This window comes from Pinus tabuliformis, chromosome 4_2, assembly GCF_031772625.1.
Source record: "Pinus tabuliformis cultivar Carrire ecotype Pingquan chromosome 4_2, CPIR1, whole genome shotgun sequence".
In the NCBI taxonomy this organism is placed as follows: Eukaryota; Viridiplantae; Streptophyta; class Pinopsida; order Pinales; family Pinaceae; genus Pinus; species Pinus tabuliformis.
This window is the reverse complement of record NC_142304.1, coordinates 522,699,326-522,711,701: the sequence shown is the minus strand read 5'-3', so window position 1 is coordinate 522,711,701 and position 12,376 is coordinate 522,699,326.

The following is a 12,376-nucleotide window of genomic DNA, read 5'->3' as shown; positions in this document are numbered from 1 at the left end:
TGGCCCCATAAGCTAAATCTTAAATCAATAGAAGCAAAAGTAGGTGTAGCCAATCGTTCCAAATATGTTTCGAAACTAGTAACTTGATGAAGATCTTCAAGGTATTTAGAATTTAATTCAGTATGCAGTGATTGCAAAGCAACACCATGTTTGCTAATTAAACATTGTTGGAAATGAATAACAATTCCTTGTCATATTTCAATTAATGTATAGTGGAAGTGAAGGAGGATGACAAATCAATCAAAAAGACTATCTCCTAGGTTGTAGAAGAAGTGTTGCAACCTATATAGGTGAAACTTGGATAATTTGTAATCAATTTCATGGAGATGCGACTCTTGTAATGCAAAAGAATTTTTTATTGCCATAAATCTCATTAACTAGGTATGGAAATTTGTATAATTCAAAATTTTTGCAAAGTCCAAAAAGCACACTTCACTCTAAATATTGAACTAGCAAGTTCTATTAAAGATTACTATGGAACTTGTTATGTAAGATGTAGTTTGTTGGTTTTGTTCTTGATTTATTTTGTGACAATAGAACAATCTTGAGTAGTTTGATTTGCCACAAAGCACATTAAGAACAATTTATAAGTAAATTAAATAATTTTTATTGTTTGCATACGTTAAAATACTAGAAAATAGGGAAAAAAACATGGAGAACCAATCCACTATGTTAAAACTCTATTGTTATTTTTTGCAATGATATGTTAGGCAATTGTTAATTTTAGATAACAATGGTATGTTCTATGCTTTAGCACAATTTACTTCAATGTTCCTTATCATCCCAATGAATTTCCAATTATTTCCAGTAGCAATCACATTAAGTTAAACACATTGACAGTAAATGCAGATAGAACATAAAAACATGAGCAAAAGACAAGCTAAGACAAGAGGACACAAGATTTGGCGGATGTTAGGGAAAAACCCCAATGTGGGGAAAACCCTTTGATCAAATATTATTATTATTATTCAACAGTTCAATAGAGAGAGAGAGAGTACAAATATCAAATTTACTTGTCCAAAAGAACCCTGTCAAAATCAACAATCAACAATAGTCAACTGCAACCCTAACTAGAAAGTCAACGCTAGTCAAAGCAACACCAAAATGTCCTTTAAGAAGCACATTCAACAACAACCCAATTTAGCCTTCCAGGAGAGTCAAAGTCAGCCCAAAACAGTTCTGTCAAACACAGTCAAAGGAGAGAGAAACCATGTTGTAAATTCTTCGGTCAAATCTGAAGTTAATGTTGGTCAAACTATCCCAAACTCCTTGATTTTTGTGCCAATAAATGCGGCCTCCAAAGATCAAAATTTTGTCCTGAAAACCGAAGTCAATGGAGGTCAAATGAGCCCTGGTAAATGCTGGTCTATTTTCCTGAAATTCGGCTTGTTCTGTCCCAGAAGAATTCGACCTCCTACCACACATGCGAAGAAGAGAGAGGTTGTCTCCAAGTTGTACGAACCAATCAAGATAGGAGAGAGAGACATGAGATTAGATGAGTGATGTCCAAATGAGGAGAGAGGTCATTCATATTTATATAATTTGTTAAGGGTGTGTATACACATCTATTGGGATTTATTTCACTGAGGCCGACCTTGACAATTTGTGCATGAGAGAGAATAAATTCAAAATTCCACTTCTGCTTGTCAGAATGAGATAATCTTTATATCAAAATTGGACCTCTCAAAAAGAGGAATCCAATGAAATAATCATCTCCATCATATGAGTTGTCCTAAGGTGGAACTTGGCCCTAGTTACTATTTTTAACAGCAATGAAGTCATTGGATATCTAAAAAATAAGAAGACTATATAGATTTAAGATATGTTATTATGAATTATTTAGGAAAAAATAGTTTCCACCATAAAACAAGTCTACAACTTTCTAATGACAATATACCACACATGAAAAAATCAACAAATGCATCTAGTCATGCAACTAAAGTTTCACTATTTTCAAATAGCTACTTTTGCATGTGTTTACATTCAAACAAACAAATAAAAATTCAACTTATTTTAGCCAAACAAGTCTAACTTTCCCATTGATGGGCACTTATTCAGCTTCTATTAATTCCAAGTGTCAAAACCAAAATAATTAATGTGATATTGACCTACATATGTACATGGAGCATAAGCATGAATTTTGGTCCATTAACACATCTATCTTTTAAACTTCACAGGTAGTTATGTTGCATGTCTACATTTGACATTGCATCAATATCCTTTGCATGTCACAAAACACATTGAATATAACAACACAAACATATGCAAAAAAATAAGCTAGATGTAATTTATCTGTTGCCACTTTTGCATTGAGAGTGTTCACCACTGGTGTTCTTGTCTACTCTGTTTTTACAACCCGCTATGTGACTATTAGTCTCTTTGTCTCCCAATAATTGTTGAAGCAATTTCAGTTGCCGCATCGAAAGGCATTCCATGACTCCAAAATTTTTAAATTTGCATATGATTGTTTGCAACTGGACTTCACTAAAACTAGTAGAGGGGAGAAGACTTCATTATGACATCAATAGAAACAACAATGTAGTTGCTTAACGAGTTCTCTTATTTAAATATTTTTTAGTGTCAATAACAATAAGTAGCAGTAGAAAGACAGTTGCAAAAACTAGTCCCAGTAGCTGGAAGAGTTCAAATGTTGACAAATCAAGCATTTTGTTTTCAATTGCAACTTGACTAATTGATTTAAAAAGCGCAAATGGCGTTTCATAGTTTATGTGCAACCTTACAAAACTTTACATTGCCGCATGGTTTTGTTCCTCTATGTGCTCATAGCTCAAGAAGCTTTCCACGTGCTCAATGTGCTCGAAAGTCTCTTTCAACTCTCTACAAATCACTGATATATCTTATTATGCAAAGAGAAGAGACATAAAAAATACAATGCAACAATATTGCTAAGGTGTTGTCACAAGTGAAGATGTTTACAATGTAACTTTGGTTTGCAAATTCAAAGAAAATACAACAAAAAATAAAACCATAGAACTTGGTTTTTTTCCCCAATTGATCATAGGAATAATGTTGCAGTTTAGGTTAGCATGTGCTTTCTTTCACACTCGACCACAATGAAACATATTCTAAATGATACAGGCTCTTAAGATTCTATGTAAACAAAAACCTAGCCATGTTTCATTTTAGCATGTTTTTCTAATTTAAAAATCAAAGAAATACTTTAGCCGACGGTAAACTTAAGTGATAGATTTTAGATATCGCTAACTAAAATTTATTCACCTAGATGAGATTTGCATCCTAGGTTAGATCTGCGTCCATGAAAATTATATCTAAGACAGAGCATTGTTTATGACATCAATATCTAACACTAGACGCATTTGTCTATGCAAATTATATATGAGATAGTAGTAGAGTTCACGACATTAATATCTAGTACTAGAGAAAAGTGGTTATTTATGTTATGAATTCTGGCTATATGAATATTCTTCGTAGTCAACTAAAGACCAATGGAAAAATTGTAACATAATCTTGGCATTTCCTATTTTCCTAATATCAATATCCTTTTTTTTCTTCTAGTATAAGCACTTCAATATCTGCTATGAATTGATCTCTATTTGCATCTACCAATCATTTAAACTGATGTAGCTATACTAGCTATTAAAGAGGGAAAAAAATAGTTGATGCATCTATACCCTAGTGTTAATGACATGCCATAATTCTCATAATCAAAACAAAGAAGAATATTCCTTTGTGCAAATAGTTTGAGATAAAGGACTTGCATTTAAAAGTGACCTGAATTAGATTGAAGAATCAAAGAAAAGAACATGCAATATTACTAACAGAAAACAACTACAATATTGAAAAGAGAGAATTGCAGTAAGAAATCAACTTTTGTTAATGAATAAAATGTTGGGAAATGTAATAGACATTTCATCATGATTAAAAAAAACAAAACAAAATTCTTTTCAATTGCTCATCTAATTATCTATGGCCTTGGACTTGGCGATGACCCTAACGCAAAGATACCTAGACATTGTGAGAAGACTAATAGCAAAAGCAGTTCTGTGTTGATTGGTTGCTTGTATTACACTTGAAAAATTTGTGCCTATGTACTCTAACACGAGCTTAGTTTAGGTTAATAGCTAAACTAGCTTATATCCATCTTAACTCTAGACGCATAAGTCTCGAGAGGGATCAAAATTCTAGAGATCCAAACACCAAAAGAAAAAAACTTGCATATTGACTTCCATGGCCACCAACTTTTTTTCCTTCTATGATGAAAATTGGTAAGTAGATTTAAGGGATAAAAACAATGTTTGAATTTCTAAAACATGGCTATCTAGACTAATTGCTAAATGGAGATGGTTCAATTCATCTAAGACTTAATAAGCGTATATATATTTTATTTTTATTTATTTATTTATTTATTTTCTACACACAATGTATAATTTTCTATGAAAAAACAATTAATCATAATGGAATACATTTAAAGCTTATAAATTGTATCTATTATTTATAAATGTTTTATATTTAATATTTAGTGTTATAAAAAACAAACTAAACTGAAATCAATACTTGCTACTTTAGTGAATGTTAAATGACCCATGATTGTTTATTATTTATAATTTTTTTATATTTATTAATAATTCATAGTTTAACCAATTTTAAACTATCCTTGGCGAAATTATGGTGTCAATAAACAAAGATGATTTAAAACAACGCATGAAGAAAAGGAAAAAAAAACATAGGTACATATTGTTCATTGTAATAATTGACTTCAAATTGAGACTATGCAATCAACCATAATTTTTTTAATTAATGAATAATGTCATGTCAAATTACTGAACATTCTCAGGGTCCTAATCATAAACTTCATAGAAAGCTCAACTCTTCACATGTTTTTTTTAGCTATTGATGTGCAACATGGACAAAAACTATAGGTAATCCAATTCTAGAAGTCAATTATAGTGAGTGGACTTAGAATCATGAGCAAAAGGAATTAAATCTAGAAACTATAGTTTCGTGTCTCGTAGTTATACTCAAAATTAAGGCATAAACAAAATAGCAACAACACCATGGCGCCAATTTATTTATAGCATGAACTATGTACAAATAAAACCACCTATTGAAATGTGAACAATTGTAACCCATATGATGCAGAGAAACTTGCAAAATCGGATAACAATCTAATAATTTTAAAAGATTTAAATATATGCAAGTCTGACATTAAATAATCAAAGGTTTCTGCAGCTACTACTTACTACAAGCCATGTACCAAAATCATATATAAAATTAAACTAACAATATAGAAAATATAAACACGTTGACAACATGCACGAGATAGGATACACTTCTAATGGACCTGCCTGGAGAATTGCTCTATTCAGCACATCAATAGGGACGAAAACCTTACAGCAGACGGTCTTTCAAAAAAGGGTCTTTCTTCTACTTCTGAATATTGGCATCTCGAAATTGTATCTGATGACTCCCATTATCAGATATCTGATTTTGCCCTTCCAGACCTTTAATGCATTACACATAAGGCAGTCTCATATTTTTTGAGTTTTTGATATCAGATATTATCAGTTTAGATATCAGCGACATTATATAGTTCTACAGATTATAGGCTTTTATTTCCACATATATTTATGGGATCATAGCTCTGATCTGCATAATCAAAAATAGAATGTATCATCAATTCTTATATCTCTCCTATAATACATAAAGCTTTTTTTCTATGAAAAAAAACATGCACGAAGATCACATACACTACATCTCGCAAACTTATTATATTTTAAATTTGATGCAATTTAAAAATACATAGCCACATGTGGACGGTTTGGATTACCCATTCGCATCGATCCTGAGGTGCCCTCCTCCAAAACCTAAGTGTACTCATTTCGATTTCACTGCCTCCATTGTTGTAACTCTTTCTCATTGTCATTCAACAAGGTCTGATATAGAGGCCTTGCCACTTAGGGTTTGAGAGCCACTGTAACCTTGTTTGACATACACACCTATATTTCACAGCATTTTCTGTTTCAACTCTTTTCCAATGTCGTCGAACAAGGTCGCACACAGAGGCGTAGCCGCTTAGGGTTTCAGAGCCACTGTAAGTCTGTTCGAGATACAAATATGTATTACACATTTTTTGTTTGTTTGAATATTGTCCAATTCCACTATGTTTTTTGTTTCAATTCTTTTTCAATGTCGTCGAACATGGTCACACACTTAGGCATAGCCGCGTAAGGTTTCAGAGCCAATGCAAGCCTGCTCAACATACACATCTAGATTACACATTTTTTTTGTTTGAATATTGTGTTATTGTCCCTAAGCAGAGTCTAACATAGATGCGTTGGTTTGACAAACATTCCAAGCATGTTCCACTGTTCATATTCATGTAAGGGTTTGTGTTATTAAGAAATCATCGACAATTTGTCAGAAGCCACTCTTACGAAGATTGATTCACTCGGTTTCATTGTACTGCGATTGATTTTATTTGTCTCTTCATGGCTAACATTTTTATTTTTGTATTTTCATTGCTCTAATGAATTGGTTTCAACATCTAGGTTTACATAGCTTTTATTATCTTTCTGCTGACTTTGAACCCAGAATCGCTCGACTTCTTTTGTCCCGTCTGAAACAAATCAATGGAATATTCATTCGCACCGAACGTTGTTGAGGTGTCCTCCTCCAAACCCTAAGTATACTCATTTCGATTTCACTGTGTTTGTTGTTTGAAGTCTCTCCTACTATCACCGACCAGACTCTGATACAAGGGCCTCGCCACTTAGGGTTTGAGAGATTTCACGTTGTCTTTTGTTTGAACTCTCTCTTAACGTCATTGATGAGAGTTTGATATAGAGCCCTTGCCGCTTATGCTTTTAGAGTCACTGTAAGCCTGCTCAAACGTGTTTTGTTTTGTTTGGTTTTTTTTTTCTTTCTCTTGACGAGATATGTTTTCCCTATCATGTATTAATGGCTTTAACGACTTGTTTTCATTGTGCATGTTTTCTTCCTCCGAGGGTTTTGAATGCACAACTGCTCAACCTCTCTTCTCAAATCACGCTATCATTTCCTTTCATGACGAGATTGCTTCAACACCTAGACTAGTGCACTTGTTCAGTGCAAGTCAAAGTTTAAACACGCAGACTTCTCTGGTAATGCCATAAGTCCAATCTTGTCTATCGTTTCCATTTTGTTATGCAATTTTTTTTGAATACCTAAAAACTCAGGGTGCACTAACACCCTATTCTCTTGTTTTGTTTTTTTTTGTTTCTGACATAGTTTGAAAAAAAAAGCGCCAACAGAGTTGACGACTCATCTCGCAGCTCTATAAGATAATATAATAAGATAATTGTATTTATGTCCAACTAATGACCACAAAGTAGGTCAAAGGGATTGTTGAGTACAATGATGTCCATACAATGCGGGAGAACCAAATGTCCTATAAAAAATGCAATGAATGAATATAAACGGTACAATGTAGGAACATAAATGATTCTCTCCTAACATCCGAGACTAATTGAAGAGCACTGAAAAAAATTCCACAAAGTTTGTTGGCCCGATGAAGGGTTAGTGGGAGGTACGAAGGGGATTTTGTGCACTGCTGAGGTCTAGAGGGCCTAGTCCGTCTCCCAGGGACGAATTTGAGATGATTTAGCTGCTAGGGTCTTGCGTGGCAGGGTGAGGTCCCATAGATCCTCACTAGTCTAGAGTCTGGATATGAAACGATATCAATCGTTCTCTTTGTGCCCCTGTCTGAAGGTAGTACCCTGAAAAATGTCGTGATCCTCTGTGTGGGGTCTGGTCTGATGGGAGGTTGAAGAATATGCGCTCGAAACCTAAGAGCCTCCTGCATATATAGGGCCAAACATCTCTGATCGGGATACCTGAAAAACTCTGTGAGGGTTTGAGAGTCTCTGAACAAGCAATGGAACATTCCTACGATCTCGTAGTAGATATGGCATCCAAAAATGAAGTGCACCTCGGTCTCTACTTCCTGCAAATGACATACCTGACATATTCTATCTGGCCTATCAATCTAGTGGCCCGTCCCTACCCGAAGTCTATGAGAACCTTCTCTGAACTGGCCTAGAGGAGTGCGAAGAGCATACATCCAGTGGTGAAACTATATTGGGGTCAAATAATGAGCCTGTCTCTCAACTCCAATAAGTTCTCAGCATAGAAGGCCATCTTTGGGTGCAACCCTCCTAGAGGATTGACCTAGGTGACTTGGACGAACTCACTGTAGATGTCCTCCCTGATGATCTTGTTCAACTTTGGTCTAGTAGGTAGAATGTGACTAGGCGAATCCAAGGAATATCGAAAAGAGGGAGACGATCCAACTGAATGCCCACTGACTCTAAGAGATTTGAAACTCCTATAAACCAACATCTAGCCCAACCTGAGGGAGTAGAATGAGAAATATTCTCATAAGAGAAATATGTCAAGTAATGGTAACGGTCCCTGCTCTTTATCAAGTCTGCAAATCCTGAGACACAATGTAAGAATGAGACCAAACTGAAGACAGTCTCAAAGAGGGAAGCCTTACTCCAGAGACTCAAAGATATTTCCATCTCGGCGACCCTATTGTCAATTATTATGCACCTATATGAGTTTGTTCTTGGTCGTCTTCGCATTGTTCATGGGATGTCTAATTTCATTTGAAACACTATCGGGGTTAAACAGGGTTAATCACTGTGCGAAGGGTGAAGAATGGAAGAGGGAAACGTTGGGGGAGGATGGTATGACATAATTGTTTAGGGGAATGGGCGGGGAGAGCAGGAAGTTCTCGTCTTCTATGAGAGATAGAGTCGTTTCTTGCGATGAAGGAGATGATGGTAAGAAGCTTTGCTGTCAGGGTAGAAGGGTTGAGAGTGGGTGAAAGCATATCAAAGTTCTCGATGTAGAGTCTTGCATTCGTCATCGTATCATTTGTTCATGGGGAAAGATCCAACTTTTTGGGAGGTGAAAGTGGGATGAGTGGAGTGAGGGAAGGATTTGAGTGTTGAACATTTTGGCTTTGACTTGTTTGATTTTGTTCATTAAGGTTCACTCTTTGCATCATTTGATTCACTACTCTGACTAGGTTATCAATCTTATGGTCAACAATAGAAGTAGAAGGTTCTTCTTTTATGGTTACTCTAAGTTCAAACTTTGGCCAGGATGTTGGCTTCAACTTTTATTGCATTTGCTTGCATTTCTTCCAAAGTTTTCGGGTCTCTTTCCCTAAGTTGATACCCCATATCTACATCGAAACCATCTGGAAAATCAATCAAGGGTAGGCCAGGAGAGGGCTTGATGTCTTGTGGGATGGCATTGTAAACAATATTGAATCTTTCACAATACTCTTCCACAATTTCATTGGGTTTTCTTTTTAACCTTTTATATTTGTTTAGGAGTTGTAGTGGGTTCTTCTTGATCTCCCATCTAGCTAAAAAAGCTTGATGGAAAGCAGCAAGATTGGCTATGCTTCCTGTAGGTAAACCCCTAAACCACTTCTTCACATCACCTCCTAAGCTCTGGGCAAATAATCTCATTTTAACATCGGCCTCATCCACTTCTTGGAGGTCAAACACATCATTCATCCTATCCACATGTTGTTGGGCAGTATAAGCACTAGTATTGTCAAAGGTCACAATTTTGGATGGATAATCTACAGGCATAACATTTAGCTGGCCTGGTAACACCAAGGGTGCATACCTTCCTGCCATAACTGTCCTGGTAGATTGAGTTGAGGATGGACCTAGTGGAGGTGTAGTTTGGATAACTACAGGGATAGTAGGTATAGTAGTTTGAGAAACCAGAGGTAGGGAAGTTGAAACTACAAAATGAGTAGGACTGGGAGGCTGTAAATGTACAAACTAAGAGGACTGACTAGATAAAGAGGCTACTGCAACAATCAAAGCAGAGAATTCAACAGATTGCTGAATGAAAGCTTCTTCTATAGCTTGGTCCAATACTGAAACCAGACCTTGTAATTTGGAAAATTGTTGTAAAGGTTCAAGATCAGGATCTGATTCAAGGTCTTGGGCTTGGGAGATATACGGTTGTAGTATGGCTTTATCTATGACAGTTTGATCTATGAAAGCCTCAGACTTGGATCTAAACAAACTTTGTTGAAAAGGCAAATCAAATTCTATGTCTTGTAAAGTTTCAAACTTCTCTGGAAGAGAATTTGATCTTGACAAAGGGGTATTTTCCATAGGAGAATTGAATCTAGATAGGGGACTATTACTACCTTGACTCTCGGTAAAGCTTCTTTTTCTCACCAGTTTCTTAGGGTCATCTACAATTTTAGCAGGGTTGGGATCAGGATGAGATCTAGTATAAATTCTTCTGGGAGCCAAGGTTATGAAAAATCATCACACAAAAATCAAAATCAGGATCTATAATCTAATAGATATCTACAAAAGCAACCTCAAATCATGTATTTCATATTGATACAACAATTACTTACTGAAATACTGATTTTTAAATGAGGGAATAATAATGTTTTGGATTAAATTGTATTCTTCCCGAGTATGGTCGCCATTATGTTATCGTTCTGTATTTTTGAGGTTGTGGGAGTAAATACATTGGACAACATCAAACCACTTTTGAATGCTGGGATCTAGCCTTGCCAGCTTCAGAGAGGGCTCTCTCTTTATGATTTAACTTGGTTTTTAGGTTGATTTTAGGCTAGTTATGATTATGCTTGGTTGTTTGTTTGAATTTGGTTGATTGGTTGGTTGATCTAATCAAATCACTTTCTTTCCATTGGGCTATGGAGTCAAATAAAACTGGAATGTTGCACCAAAAGTTCAAAGGAGTAATCACAGGGCAAGCTAGCTAGATTTACTAGATCTTTTAAATTAAATTATGGAATGGAGAAAAGGTGTGCTTCAACATGGATTGAAAAGCATTTAAGAATTTCTCAATCAGACCTTTAGAAGAAAACATACAGATTGTAAACGTAGTCCAAATAAGGTGTTAAAAAACATATCCTATTTTTCAAATCTCCTGTTTTACAATTAGATTTCAGATGAATAACATAATAAGAATAACAATGAAAACACAATTACAGTAAGAAAAACATCACCAGTATTTCGTAACACAAGTATCTTGTGCAAATTCTTTTCATTAATGGTGCTCCAACAACGTGAAAAAGGTGCAATAGTTGATAGAAAGAGTTAAAATGTTCAGGGACCAACCCTCAATACTTTGACATAATGAAGTATTTAAACAAAATTTACAAAAAGATTACAATTAATGCCTCAATGACATGACATTCTATTATTAACTTCGAACTAACAAAAATGAAATAATACGATCAAAAGGAATGAATCTGGTGAAGTGATCTGGACATCTAGCACTGCTTTGGAGGAGAACAGTTGTTGAGTGGCCACTATTCGGGTGTTGCGCTGGTGAAACTGACATGTTCTTCTAATCCTGGAATTCACATAACTTATCCCATCGCTAATCATCTGGAATGACAATTTTTGTTACCTTGCAGTAGATCTCATCTACCTCAGTAATACCGAGCAAAAGTGGATTTTACTGCAAAAATGTGTTTTATCTCATGTTGGATAAAACTCAGGTTGTTGATAGCTTCATAAAAATCTATCCCTGTCGAAGTACCTTTAATGTGGGTAGACTTGGCTATATCCTTTGCAATGTCTTGAAGCTTCTTCATGTAGTCTTCCTTGGTCATCAATTTGTCATTGGTCACAAATAAAGCAGGCAGACCTTTCTTGTTCAATGCATATATTCTAGTGAAAAACCTGTTAACTGCTACATCCAGAGTGTGACATTTCTCTGTCAGCTGCACAACCAAGTTCTTATTTGTTAGAACTTTCTTTACTTCCAGGATCGTTTCTGTTCTGTCACCTACTCATAGATCATCCAGCTCATATATGTTTTTGGAATTGAGGAACTTTATGATGTTGTTGGCTGTGGCAGGCATTTCTCCTAATTCAACATTGATAGTGGAAATGGTTTGCTTGGCTTTCTCCATCAATTCCTTCTGCTTGAATATAATATGGATACATGGCCAAATTTCATTTATTTCTTCAATGATATTGTTCCATATAATTTCTTTAACCTGGGCCAGTGTGTGGCCAATAGAGGACTCAGTTGCTGACTTCTTCCATACCTCTATCTGATTTTGAGCTCTCTGTAGCTTTGCTGCATGAAAAGTCTCAGTCTTTGTCTGATGATCTTGTAGAAGATTGACTTGAGCCTACAATCTTTTAATCTCTTTAGTCTGCAGACACATGTTCTGCACTGCATTTTCCAACTGATCTGCAGCGGCCCCTGTGCTTGTTGTAGAAGATGTGTTTGTAGGAATGGTTGTGATAAGGAGTGCTTCCAAAGGGACAACAACCATTTTGACAGATTTCTCCTTTTCTTTAATCATCTTTTCTGTCTCTGT